At 40.4% G+C, this 12,896-nt stretch overlaps 1 protein-coding gene across 2 annotated transcripts in view; it reads right to left on the bottom strand.

Annotated features, from left to right (window-relative positions):
• Positions 1 to 12,896, bottom strand: part of LOC139634847 (voltage-dependent calcium channel subunit alpha-2/delta-1-like) — an 89,369-nt gene that overhangs the window by 53,117 nt on the left and 23,356 nt on the right. The gene's annotated exons all lie outside the window — the stretch shown is intronic.

The following is a 12,896-nucleotide window of genomic DNA, read 5'->3' as shown; positions in this document are numbered from 1 at the left end:
AGGCCCAGCTTCTAATCTGTACCTGGTCCAGAAATGCACTGTACTATTAATTTCCCTTGGGAAATATCAAATCCAGTCCTTTGCTGCCTATGTGTACGGGCACAAAAGGGTTTCGAGTCACACAGAAGAAGAGGAAGCTCCGATGGAGGCACAGGAGTAAATTAATTTATGAAATGAGAGGAGGTGGGAGTTGAAACAATGAATTATTGAATTAATTCTGCTGTGAAATTAACAAGACAGTCACAAGAATCAGAGGGGCAGAGCAAAGTCTGATTGTGAATCACATGCTGGGATATTACTCGCAGCATTTGGGTGCAAAATCAGACCTTAAACATGACACCAACTACGCATTTCCCTCTCTTTGCCATTTTGGAATTACTCATCCAAAATCACTAAAAATCTAACACCAGTTAGTTAAAGGTAACATGTTGTATAAAGTGAGATTTCTATGTCTTTTTTATTATAAAGCAGTTCTAGGTTTTATATTAATACTGTGAACTTATCAAAGTGCTCAGTCAACAGAGAAAAGCAAACAGCCCGTATTCAGAAACTGAGCCTTAAAATGAGCCGTCAGGGCATCTGTAACTTTGTGATGTCACAACAAAGCATTCACCGCTCTCAGCCACGCCCCAAGCCTGGCCTACCTGGACCCGCCATCCAACCTTGCAAAAGAGGCTCAGAGCCTCTCTTCTGATTGGCTCACTGACTTGTTGTTACTAGAGCTCCAGAGAGAAGCCTGAGGGAGGAGATGTAAGACTGCATTGTGATGGTTTTTGGTTCTTAAAACCACAATTATATCATCTTATGGATATCAACACTTCAAATAAAACACAGGAACGTGTAAAATATGGGACCTTTAATATTATTGTAATCTCAAAATAAGATCATGTACACATAATTAGATCAAATCTGGTTAAATAAGAAGAGAGAGACAACAGTCTGAAAGTTAAGATATAATGGAGAAGAATACTTAAACTTTACATAACATATTTAAATGCTTTACTTTTTTTTTTACAACCAAATGGCATGTACACAGCAGTGAAGCTAATGGTTATAACCCTTCTGTTCCTACACTGCTCCTTCTTTCTTTTAAAAGAAAAACGTCCCTCCCTCACTGCATAATCAATTGGCACTGAGGCAACATCCTGATAATGAAACCTCTCCTCCTACAGGTCTGGCTTCACATCACTCGTTACGCCTGTACACCGTGCCGTCCCATAATGCCTGCCGGGTGGGCTGATACTCTCGCGGTCTGAAACACGGTTACCGCGGCAGCCTCTCAGTTGTGTCTCATTAGGGTGGAAATTTTGCAGTGGCTGTCACAGACGGCGGGACCTCACAGCTGGCAAAGGAGCAAAGGTGAAACGGAGCTGAGCGTGTGTCTGTGCGGTTATGGCAGGGGAGGAAAGCTTTGCTGCACTTTGAATATGAAACCTCTCTCTGTGTGTTAGTGTGTGTCAGCAAGAATGCATATGTCACTTGAGGTAAAAAAAATAATTGGGCTACATTTATGACATTTCTGATATACGTCCTCACAGTTGGCCAGTTGCCCTCCCGTCGCCATGTTAGACCTTTACGTTTGTGATTCTCCACACAATTTCTGCATTTCTGTTTTTTTGAGTAATATTGGTCTCGACAGTTGGGTCGTAGTGGTCTTTTTAGGGCACACAGTGCCTTTGCAGATTTAGTTTCCAGTTGCCAGTAGCCACCAAGCAACATCTACTGAATGGGAATATACTGCTGGTTTCCAGTCAGGTCATCAATGGTGCAAAGAAACATTGGGGTGTGTGTTTCAATCAATCTACTAAACTACTTATCTGACCCTGTGGTTACAAACCCATCAACGTTGATTTACTCTGGAAGCCTATATAAGCTCAAAGCATCATCAAAAGAATGAAATATGATAAGACTGGAGGACTCAGGCTAAATCTGCTGCTGCTGATGTGATACGTTTACTACGCTGGGAAAGCTAACCAGCGAAATGCTGTTGCCATCATTAAACAGACATAATCATGTAATTTCTGAATATGTACGATAATTATTCCAATAAATCGTGCTGTTACAGATGTATAAAACAAAGAAATTAATGATTACATAGCAGCACATTCACTCACTTTTCATTTACTTAATTTGTTTATTTAACTAATCTCACCGCAAATTGACCATTATAAGGGACCTGCTGACCCTGTCTTTGACTCCTGTTGGCCACAAGTTACAGCTGTCAGGACAAACTCCCAGCAGTTGCACAAAACACAGACACACACACACACACACACACACACACACACAAACACACAGAGGAATAGGCATTCATTAATTAGGATCTCTGGAGCAGATCAAGAGGTCACAGAGTCAAGGGTCAGCAGCTGTTGAAGTTTCTTCCACTTTGTATCTGCTCTTTTATGTCAAACCCACAGGATGGTCATGCCACAGCCTTGAGTGGTGTCAAGCACATGTCAGAAAAAGTGGGCTGCAATACAAATTCAAAAGTGCTGTAAGTAAATATGGACTGGCTAATGAGCTGGCATAAAATTTTATGATGTCAGCAAGCTGCTGTAGAATGACTAATGAGAGCATATTGCTGAGGTACAGATAATGAAGATGATCTGCGGCTGGTTCATGCTGTGCAGCTTCAGCCTGCCTGAGAGTAAAGAATCAGCTGGTGGTTCCAGTTCTTGTTGCTGGTGGGAGCAAAACCTTTTGTTCCCTTTTTGGTGCATGACACATATAGCCACAGAGGTAAAGAAGAGCTAACTTAATGTGATAGTTCGGGTTATTTGACTTGGGGTTGTGCAAGGTACTTACTGTATCTATAGTCAGTGTATAACCTGCAGAAGATGTGGATCAGCGCACCCCCAGTTTGGAGAGCAATGATCGGGAACATGAGTGATGTGCTGCTTTGGACGGGGCCATCCGCAAACTTTAAAATATGCTGACAAAAAAAAGCTTATATCAGTTGAAGTGCATCCTATATTTTGAATATATATATATATATATATATATATATATATATATATATATATATATATATATATATATATGATTTTATCTTGCTGTCAAACTGCCCTTTCCTTTGGAACTACAGTTTGTGAACTGTTAAACTACTGTATTGCTACACACATCGTCTAACAGACAGAGCAGATTGTGCTTGCGCTTGTGTGTAGGAATACAGTGGTTCAACAGTTGGAAAAAATATAGTTACAAAGGAAAGGGATGTTTGACAGCAAAATAGAGCAGTGAAAATATTCAGAATAATGCGCTTCAACTGATATTCACTTTTTTCTGTAGGCATTTTTAAAGCGACTGAAACACGTGTTTGTGGATGACCCCGTCCAGAGCAGCACATCACTCAGCCTCTGTGACAATGCTCCTGGCTGCTTCTCTAAACTGGGGGCACGCTGATCCAAATCCACTGCAAGTAATACACTGACTATAGATAGGTACCTTGCACAACCCCACATCAAACAACCCAAACTCTCACTTTGATATGACGTTTACTGGCACACGTTCTACAAATATGAAGTAGATGAAGAAGATGAAGATGGAAAATACAGTGAAAACTGACAATGAGCAAGTGAGAAAAAAAATGTTTAACAAGCTGATAGTAACCACTTTATAGCAGCTCCCTCTAAATCCACTGTATACACACACAGACTGTGTGTGTTTGTCTGTGTTTGTGTTTGGAGAAAATGAATCATGTCCACTGTAATGCTGTAAATCTCCTACTGATGTCGATACATTAAGATCCAAATGGAGTGATTTATGCTACAAAAAGCTGGATCTCTGAGGAGCTCCTTCTCATATCATATGTGAAAATATATGTGTTATTATTATTGTATGTACATATTTGAGTCAAAAAGTACTAATAAATACACATATAAGTAGTTTTTTTTTAAACTGAGGTGACTGGGAATACATGAGAATATTAAAAAGAAAAAATGTAACAAATAATGTATGACCTCTGTGTGTATTTGTCTACAATACAAACAAGTGTACCCTGTGGAGACAAAGGCACACCCTCTGTTCTCAGCGCCAGCAACTGCTCTTGAACACAGCTTTGTGGATGTACTGTATAAACCTTGTGTCTGCTTTATTCCCTCTACCTTTGGTGTCCTGTTAGGGGATGATGTTAGAGAGAGGGAGCGTAGGAAGATGAGAAATAGGATCGACTACTGCAGGTTAACATTTTTTTCGACACACATACATGCAGAGTACAGAGCACAGCATCCTTCATATCTGCGATCGAACCGATGTGCAACTCCTCTGATTTTGGTTTTTGTAAGGAACACACAGAGATGTACTGTGTAAACACGCACACTTCCTTCTCTGACACACATTCCTGGCAGTCTGATTAGAGCATCTAATCCTGCCAGGACAAGAAAACACACACACACACACACACACCCACCCACACACACACACACACACACACACACACACACACCTGCCATCTTGCTGATGTGTAGGGAGGCATGGGAGAGCAGAGGAAACATGAGCATCTGCTGTTGTGACTGGCAGCACTTTAGTCAGATCTATCCTGCTCAGTCTGTAGGGAGCCAGGAGGAGAGTGGTGAGAGAAAAAAAGGGGGAGAAGGAGAAAGAGAGAGAGAGATACTTTTTCACCCATACATACTACTAACACACAGACTGGCACAGGAAAGTGGACAGTAGTAAGCGGATGCAAGTTGACAAGTTAACCCTCTTTACCCTAAACCTGGTCTTTTAGACAGCAAATAGCCTCCAAGATACCAACTTGCTAGTAACTTGCGCTAGTCTTGGTATCCACTACTGTGGACTGGTTTGACAGCTCATCTCTCCTGCAGCAAACTCTTCCAGGCGAGCATGCTTATCTGTGTGCCAGCTGGCTGAAAACAATTCCCAATTACAGCTGTACCCGGCTGCTATGTTGACATGGCGGCTCTCTATACATGCACACACGTCTATACCCATAATAGAATTACTGTATGCCACCATGTCTTGAAGTAATGTCACAATTTCTATCACCGGGAATTTGGCTGTTTATATCTCTCTTGAATGATCAGAAGAATAATTAGCTGAGTGGGGGCTCCTTCAGCTGCCACTTTAAAGGTGATGAAGCTGAGACAGTGTTTTAGCAACGAAAATGTGAAGAGAGGATTTATTGTCAGCAATTATTTCACACTCCAATTTGCTTCAGTTTCAGTGCTCATCACATTGAGCTTCTGTTGATGTATCAAGCGCTTGAGAAGAAAATATGACTTCCAGGTTCTGAATAAATAAAAAATGAATAAAAATAAAAATGATTTTGCACGCAGACACATTTATTCTGCTGCTGTCTTTGCCTGAGTGGGCACAGGGAGAGAGGATACAACAGAGAGACCGAGCAATAATGAGTGAGACACATCAAATGTACACTCCCTGTGTGTGTGTGTATGTGTGTGTGTGTGTGTGTGTGTGTGTGTGTGTGTGTGTGTGTGTGTGTATACTGTGCATCTGATAAGTTTCACGTAGGAAAACAGAGATGACAAACACAAAGCAGGAGCAGCAGAGGCACAGAGAGTGCGACAGCTGGGCTGACAATAGCAGCCAGACACACAAATACACACACACACACACACACACACACACTCCAGGAAGTGGTGAATAATGAGTCACTGGTGGCCAAAATTACACACACATACACACACACTCTCTATCTCACTGATTCAACATTTTCTGTAACATCATAGATATCAAATATTAATAGTTTTTGGTGAGGGGAACAGAAATGTGTTTGCACAACATTGCATCACACTCAACAAAAGGCCCCCAAAATAATTCCTACCCTGCAATGCTCGTACTCTCATAGGTGTGAAACACTGGCAGTGTTGGCAGTGTAGCTTTAAAAATGTAATGTCACAGCAGGAGCACTTTGTGAAAAAAAAGTTTTTTGTGAGGTAGTAAAATTTGCAATATGCTTTGCAATAGTTTTGTGGATTTGCCAAACCATCTGTTTTTAGCTTCTGTGCGCCGCCCCCTCACTGCTAACTGTGTATACATCGTTGGCTAAGGTTGCCGTTTTTAAATATGCTTCATACTCCTCTGGCATGGAGATGCAGAGTAGGAAGGCAGCCATTTTGGCTCAAGGCATGGGGAGAATGATCCTGGATCTATGATTTAATACAGAGAAGAGACAGACATTTTGATTCTGGCCACATCCTATAGATAAAAGCAAAATACTACAGCGGCTACGATCACAGAGAAACCTACACTGAATGTGATGGCAGTATGTCCCAGCATAGCACTTGGTAAAGCTGAAAGGTTTACAGTAAATTAATCAGCATCTATTTCTAGAATTTGTGATACCAGCTTCTAAAATGTGAGAATTTGCTGTTTTTCCTCGTTTTACATGACATTGAATTTGAATATCTTCAAATGTTGGACTAAACAAGAGATTTGATGATATCAATTTGAGTTTTAGAAAATTATGTACGGTTGCTTTCCGGTTGCTTTTATAGGCCAAACAATTAATCAGCTGATTGTGAAATCAATAATGAAAGATTTGCTGCAGTACCAATATTAGTTACTTACGCCTGTAACACACACACAAAACAACACAAGTAAACATACTCATGACACATAGCAATGAAAATGCGGAAACACATTTACTGCAACTAATACAGTATTATACTGTATGCATGTGTGTGTGTGTGTGTGTGTGTGGGTGGGTGGGTGTGTCTGTGTCTGTGTGGATGCATGAATGTTTCTCTTTCCGATGACACCCAGTCCCTCAGCCCCTGCACACAGTTTAAAAAACAAATTAGAGAAACACTGACAAATCTAACAATTTGTATATTTTTCATTTGGCATATGTTCCCTGAAGTGTTCCCAATTCAGTTATTTAATATGAGCTACCATAGCAACAGGACCTTTAAATTTCCACCCTTCACTATGCAATTTGACTGTGACCAAAGGGGGTAATATTTTAATGTCTCGAGACGAACATTAATCATATCCACTAAGATCACTCTCTAACAGGCTAGTTACTCTGAGAGGCCCAGTGCAGCCTGGGATGCCATCAGCATAAATTACCTGCCAATAATACCTCCTTGGCAGGTGACATGAGCAGAAAATTGATGTTGTTTATTCAGCAATTTTGAGATAATAAATTTCACCAGCACTTCAATGAGAGACATTCTTAGATAAGACATCATTGTGTAAAGTGACTGACTGTATAACGTACTTCCTTCAGAATGCCATCAAAATAGTATATAATTCATTAATTGATTATTTCATATGATAAGCATAAGCGGATACACACTCATGGGAAACTGCACAGGAGAAACTGCTTTCGCTTAATAAAATAACGTGTGAGTGAGGAGCCTAATGAGCATTTGTGTGTGAGTGTGTGTGTGTGTGTGTGTCTACTCTGTGATTAGGGCTTTAACAGCAGTGTCTAATGACTCACAGCATGTCATCCACTGTCGGTTTAATAACGCACTTCCAGACACTGGAGATCAGTGACTCCTCTGTAATTACGCACCACTACATAACACAACGCTTAAGAGTTCTATTCAAGTGCTCAAGCTCTGGCTCTCATCCTTCTTAGACAATTTAATGAACATGAATGCTACTATGGAGGCAATTTTGTGTTAAATGCATGTATATGGCAGATTATGGAGGATGAGGGTATTTGAATGAACGTTTTCTCATTTCGGTTGCGCTGTGTTGCATGTTGCAAGAGGGAGACAGTGAGAGAAAGAGAGAATGAGTAGTGATTCATTTTGGGAATGAGGAATCTGTTTATGATGCCCATGTTGCTTAGCAACGATGGTGTCATGGAAACACGCCGCATCCGTCGTCCAAGCAGTGTGGAGAGCGAAAGTCCCCATGAAATGGCAACACGGGAGACCCGAAACATTTTGTTCATTATCTTCCCATTGTAGCGCAGGCCATCTTTCTCCTCAGCAATTAAGACTCAACTCTAACCTGCTGCTCTATGCCGATGCCAACAGCCCACTCATAATTAAGAAAATTTGGTTTCTTATTGATGGAGACCCTCACTGAGAGTGATCTAAACCGACGCAAAAGGCCAGGGTTGGAAAGCAACTGTTGTTTTTGTTTCAACCAGTTGTGGCTCAGACTCTGGTGGGCTGCCAAAGCCTTTTGGATCTGCTGCCAAAGTGCTAATGCAATCCCAGGCCTGAAATAACCCTTACCAATCAATATTCAAATAGCACAGCCCTCAGCTGTCTTTGTCTGTAGACCTGTACCATCTCTTCCCTTTATGCTAGGGATGGGAATTGAAAACCAGTTCCATTGGAGAACTGATTCCAAACTGTCCACACCATCAGAATCGTACGCCTCCAAGTTTATCAATTCCTTTAATCGATGTCGGTAAGTTTTTCTGACAGTTGTGCATTGCACAACAATGACATCAAAGTCAAGCCTCTTTTCGATGGAAACTTGCAACAAGAAGGAGTCATGGCGAAGGAGAAGAAACCGTCTAAAGCATGGTTTCATTTTACAAAGAAAGATGATATCTTTTATATGAGGCGTTTAGGGAACATTGGTAAATTGTAAGGTCTGACAGCCTGCATGTGTTCAGACTCAGAAATAATAAGAACCTGTGTCGTCCTACCTTTTTTGCCACACAGAAAATTGATCAGAAACTACTAGGGGAATCGATAGAGAATTGGACTGATAAGCAGAATGCATAATGGCATTGTTATCAGTAAAATCTTACCAGTTCCCTATGCACTTCCTCTCTCTCTTGGGTGGTCACTCTCTTTTATTTCCCCATCCCTCCTTTTATCGTCTGTCCTCTCTTTGATTTTAATCACAACATCTTCTCTGCAGGTCAGTCCGCTCTCCTCTGTGCAGGCGGTCTGTCTGAGGGAGGTCCTGGCAGGCTGCCATGTCCCCCTAAGCAGGTGCTTATGTCAACAAGCATCCCTTAAGGCTGGTACAAAGCATCAGAATCAGGAGTTCCTTGAAGGCACTCACACAGAATAACCTCCCCCCTTGTCCCAACAAGTCAGTCTTCTCCCTTCACTCTCAGGCCATCTTGAGACCAGCCATCAGCGAGAACTGATGTTGGCAGCCAGCGTAATCCCTCTTGGCTTTTTAATGTCTAAAGTGAGGACTGTAAGGATTTTATATTTCAGAGAACATAAAAAGGATGTGTCATTTTTTGCTGTCTCAACTGCATTAGCATTTCACATGTAAAGTGAATGAAACATTTGGCAGAAGTTACTTCCAGTGAATTACCAACAAGATCAGTGAGGAATGTAACAAAACTTAACAAAAATGAAAGATAAATATTAAAGTATTGAACTGACACCGAATTTTATACTGGGTCATATATTGAGATTATATTTCAATCCCAATGTAAATCAACGTTTTTAAAGTTTTAAAGTCTGTGGAGGCATCGCTTTCAAACTTTGTTTGTTTGTTATGCAATCACCTCAACCTAATGGCAGCACTCTTCCATTTTAAGCTTTTAAACCTTCATTTGACTTCAAACTGACTTGGTTATGGGTGAAATGCTTGCAGTGCATTTTGTCTCTGTCACTGATGTTTTCTGTGGCAGTGGCTGTGAAATTCTACTTTGTAACTTACCAAAAAAAACCAAAAACAAATTCTCCTCACATCTATGATAAATGAACAGATCTGGAGACCTGTGTCGGTGTCACTGTGGGAAGAGAAATGACCTATTCCACTGGGGGAAGTTAACCACAGGCCCCATCAAAGAGTATTGGTTAAGAGGAAAGAGTCAATAATTGATGAAAACCGAGTCAGAGGTGGCCTGGATATCAGAGAGAGGCGATCTACTGTATCTGTCAAGGCAGGTTAAAAAAAGAAGCTGTGGTCAATGTAAAGAACAAATGGACTAAAGGTATGTGTATGTGTGTGTGTGTGTGTGTGTGTGTGTGCAATCTGCTCATTCACAATTAATCAACAGGTCACACCTATACTGTAGCTCACAGTTACACAGTCAAATACAGGATGGATGGATGTAATGATGGAGGCAATTGGAGCAGAGTACAGTGGAGGAGGCTCTGAGTCACAGACACACAACCAGACAGAAACTGAGAAGGAAAACAATGCAGGGTAGCGGTGAGGCGAGACTCTTCATCCTTCTGTCAGTTTCCTTCTATGACTGAGTCAACTAAATCACACAGAAAAATCTCTGTAAAATACACTAGGCGATGTACCTTGTAGCTCTGAGTCAGTTTGTTGCATATTGATCTATTTAACTTGACATTTTGAGCAGCTAAGCTACAATGGAATATGACATCATGAAAAATTATTTGAAGAATTCAATAACATACGTTCTACGTTATCTTTCACTCCAAATTAAAAAAAAAAAAGCTAATTTTTAGATAACTAAAATAATGTATCCACCATTTCACAAGGACTAAAACACTATTAAATCAGGATGCACAGCCATGCAGTCTGTATCGGTACATTATCTTGTTCATTTTGGCGAAATTGGAACCATTAAAACTATGCCAAATGAACTATTACAACTTCCTGCTTGCAATGTACACATGGATGAACAGACAGTTATCACTGAAATATGTTGATACTGAGGAAAACCTAAAAACATGACGATTTTAAGGCAAGTTCTGGAGTTACTGGGAGCTTTTTTCAAATGATTTCTAAGCAGATTTATCAATGTTTATTCCCAATGGACATCATATATAATGACAGCCCCGGACAGTGTGAGCCACACTGAATCTATAAATGTACGTATCATATCTGTGTGTTCATAAATGTCTGACTTACTGTACATCTCCTAGAAGGACTGTGATTTTTGATGCAAACTGCAAGCCAAATCTAGGGCCCAGTAACTTCCTGTTACTTTTGCAACACTTGATTGCAACTCTCTCTTCTCAGAGAAGTGGAAATAACATTTCAAGGTCAAACAGTGTCGTACTTTAAATAGAATTTATGCTTCAGCAGTCACTGAGATTCCTCTCTGTGCATAAAGATGTGAGAATATATTGATTAGTAAGTTGTACTTCAAAAAATTGTTTCCATTATCACTGTCCACACTTATCTTTTGCAAAGGTGGGTAGGTGCTAGGTGTGCTAACATGCACATAATGACACCTCTACTGCAAATAAGAAATGCAACAGTCTGGCTGCTGAGATCTATGTTAATTGGGAAGATGAAACTTTCTCTGCTGGTTTGTTTTTAACACATCGTGAAGCTTTGCAGCTTTAATAGACAGAATGGCCTGAGGAGGAAAGACGACTTAGAGATGCAGAAGCCAGGCAGGGGAGAGAAAGGGGAGATAAAATTTTAAAGTGAAACATTTCCTTACTTTCAGAAGAATTTATCATCTATATTCAAACTGTGTGATACACACACATACACAGTCATGGACGCACACATCCACATGGGAAGAAATAGGAAGGGACAGAAAGGGAGAAAAGAGGAACACAGGGCAAGGCAAAAAAATGGGAAAATAGGAATGAAGAGTGACAGAGAATCAGGGGGAAGTTATGGGAAAGGAAGTCAAGAGGGAGTTACGATCAATACGTATGGAAGGACAGGGTTGGAGGAGGGAGTAAAAGAAAAAAAGAAACAGAGGAGGAGAAGTAAATTACCACATATATGTAACAAGAATGGAGAACCAGGGGAGAAATCGCGGGGTAGGGGAGGTGATTGCACTTGTATGTGTGTGTAGAGCCACAAGTGAAGTGCCTGTGTGTAAAGATTCAGCGAGTGTAATCTCCAGAGTTGTATCAGCAGTGAAACTAAGCTGCGACAGCACCCGCCTAAAGAAACTCATCTTCTGAAGTATCAAAGAGATGTGGGAGATAACTCTGGCACACACACATCTACACACATCAATATCTCGCTCTAAAAAAAAGAAAAAACTCAAATAATCAGCTACAGCATACTGAATGCAGAATATTGTGGCACAACATGAAAGAGGCAAATTCTTTGATCACCCTTGAGTGGTTTGGAAATAAAATGATTTCCCCAGTCTGATCACCAACGCTTTAGGAACATTAACTTGAAAAGGTTGAAAGAGATGAGGAAGGAGTGATGATCCTGACAGAATAAAAGAGAGAGAGAGAGAGAGAGAGAGAGAGAGAGAGAGAGAGAGAGAGAGAGAGAGAGAGAGAGATACTGCAAACAAAATTAATAAAAGGAAAAACGTGACAACAGTGTGATAGATGCTAACAGAGGGTAAGCAGAGGGAGATACAGTAAGAAAAGAGAAGAGGAACACTGAAACACGGACAACTTAACAACAAAAAAGTCATTTTAGATACTGGCCACTAGCCCAGACCCAAACTTAATAACACTGATCCAAGTCAGAGTGAATTTAACTTTCTGAATCATTAAGTTGAGCACTAGTTTCTCCAACTATTCTGAAGGTACACAGACACCAGCAAAACAACAGCAGTGATTGCAGAAACTCACATAACTGGCATAAACTTAAAACACACTGGACTTATTATCTATTATAGATTACTCATAATGATTACTGATTCCCAGCTGGAGGTATTTGTACCACTAGGAGGTACTGCAGCAGCTGCTGCTACTGCTGCTACAGGGAGCTATCTGGAAAGATTGTGGAGCAGCTCAGGTAATCTAAAAAAAAAAAAAAAAAGCAGTAATTACAATTGGGTACACATTTGTGTTGTGTTATAAACACACAAATATGATTAAGGAAACTGATCAGCAGACAGGGCTGTGGGGGCAGACTGAACCAAAAAGGATGGGAACCACTGTGCTAAATTATCAGTAGTTAATTGTTAATTCCTATTAATTCCTACAATGAATAAGCGGAGACTTTTATTTTGAAGATCACACTTGCTGTGTTACTTTTAATACCACCATAAGGTATTAATACATTTGATTTCACTGGAGTAAATTGTGTATATTTTCCTAATATTTAATATATAACAGGAAATA

Source organism: Trachinotus anak, unplaced genomic scaffold, assembly GCF_046630095.1.
Source record: "Trachinotus anak isolate AG129_WGS33_773 ecotype Australia unplaced genomic scaffold, CSIRO_AGI_Tana_v1 ptg000018l, whole genome shotgun sequence".
Classification (NCBI taxonomy): Eukaryota; Metazoa; Chordata; class Actinopteri; order Carangiformes; family Carangidae; genus Trachinotus; species Trachinotus anak.
This window is presented reverse-complemented; position numbering and strand designations above follow the sequence as displayed.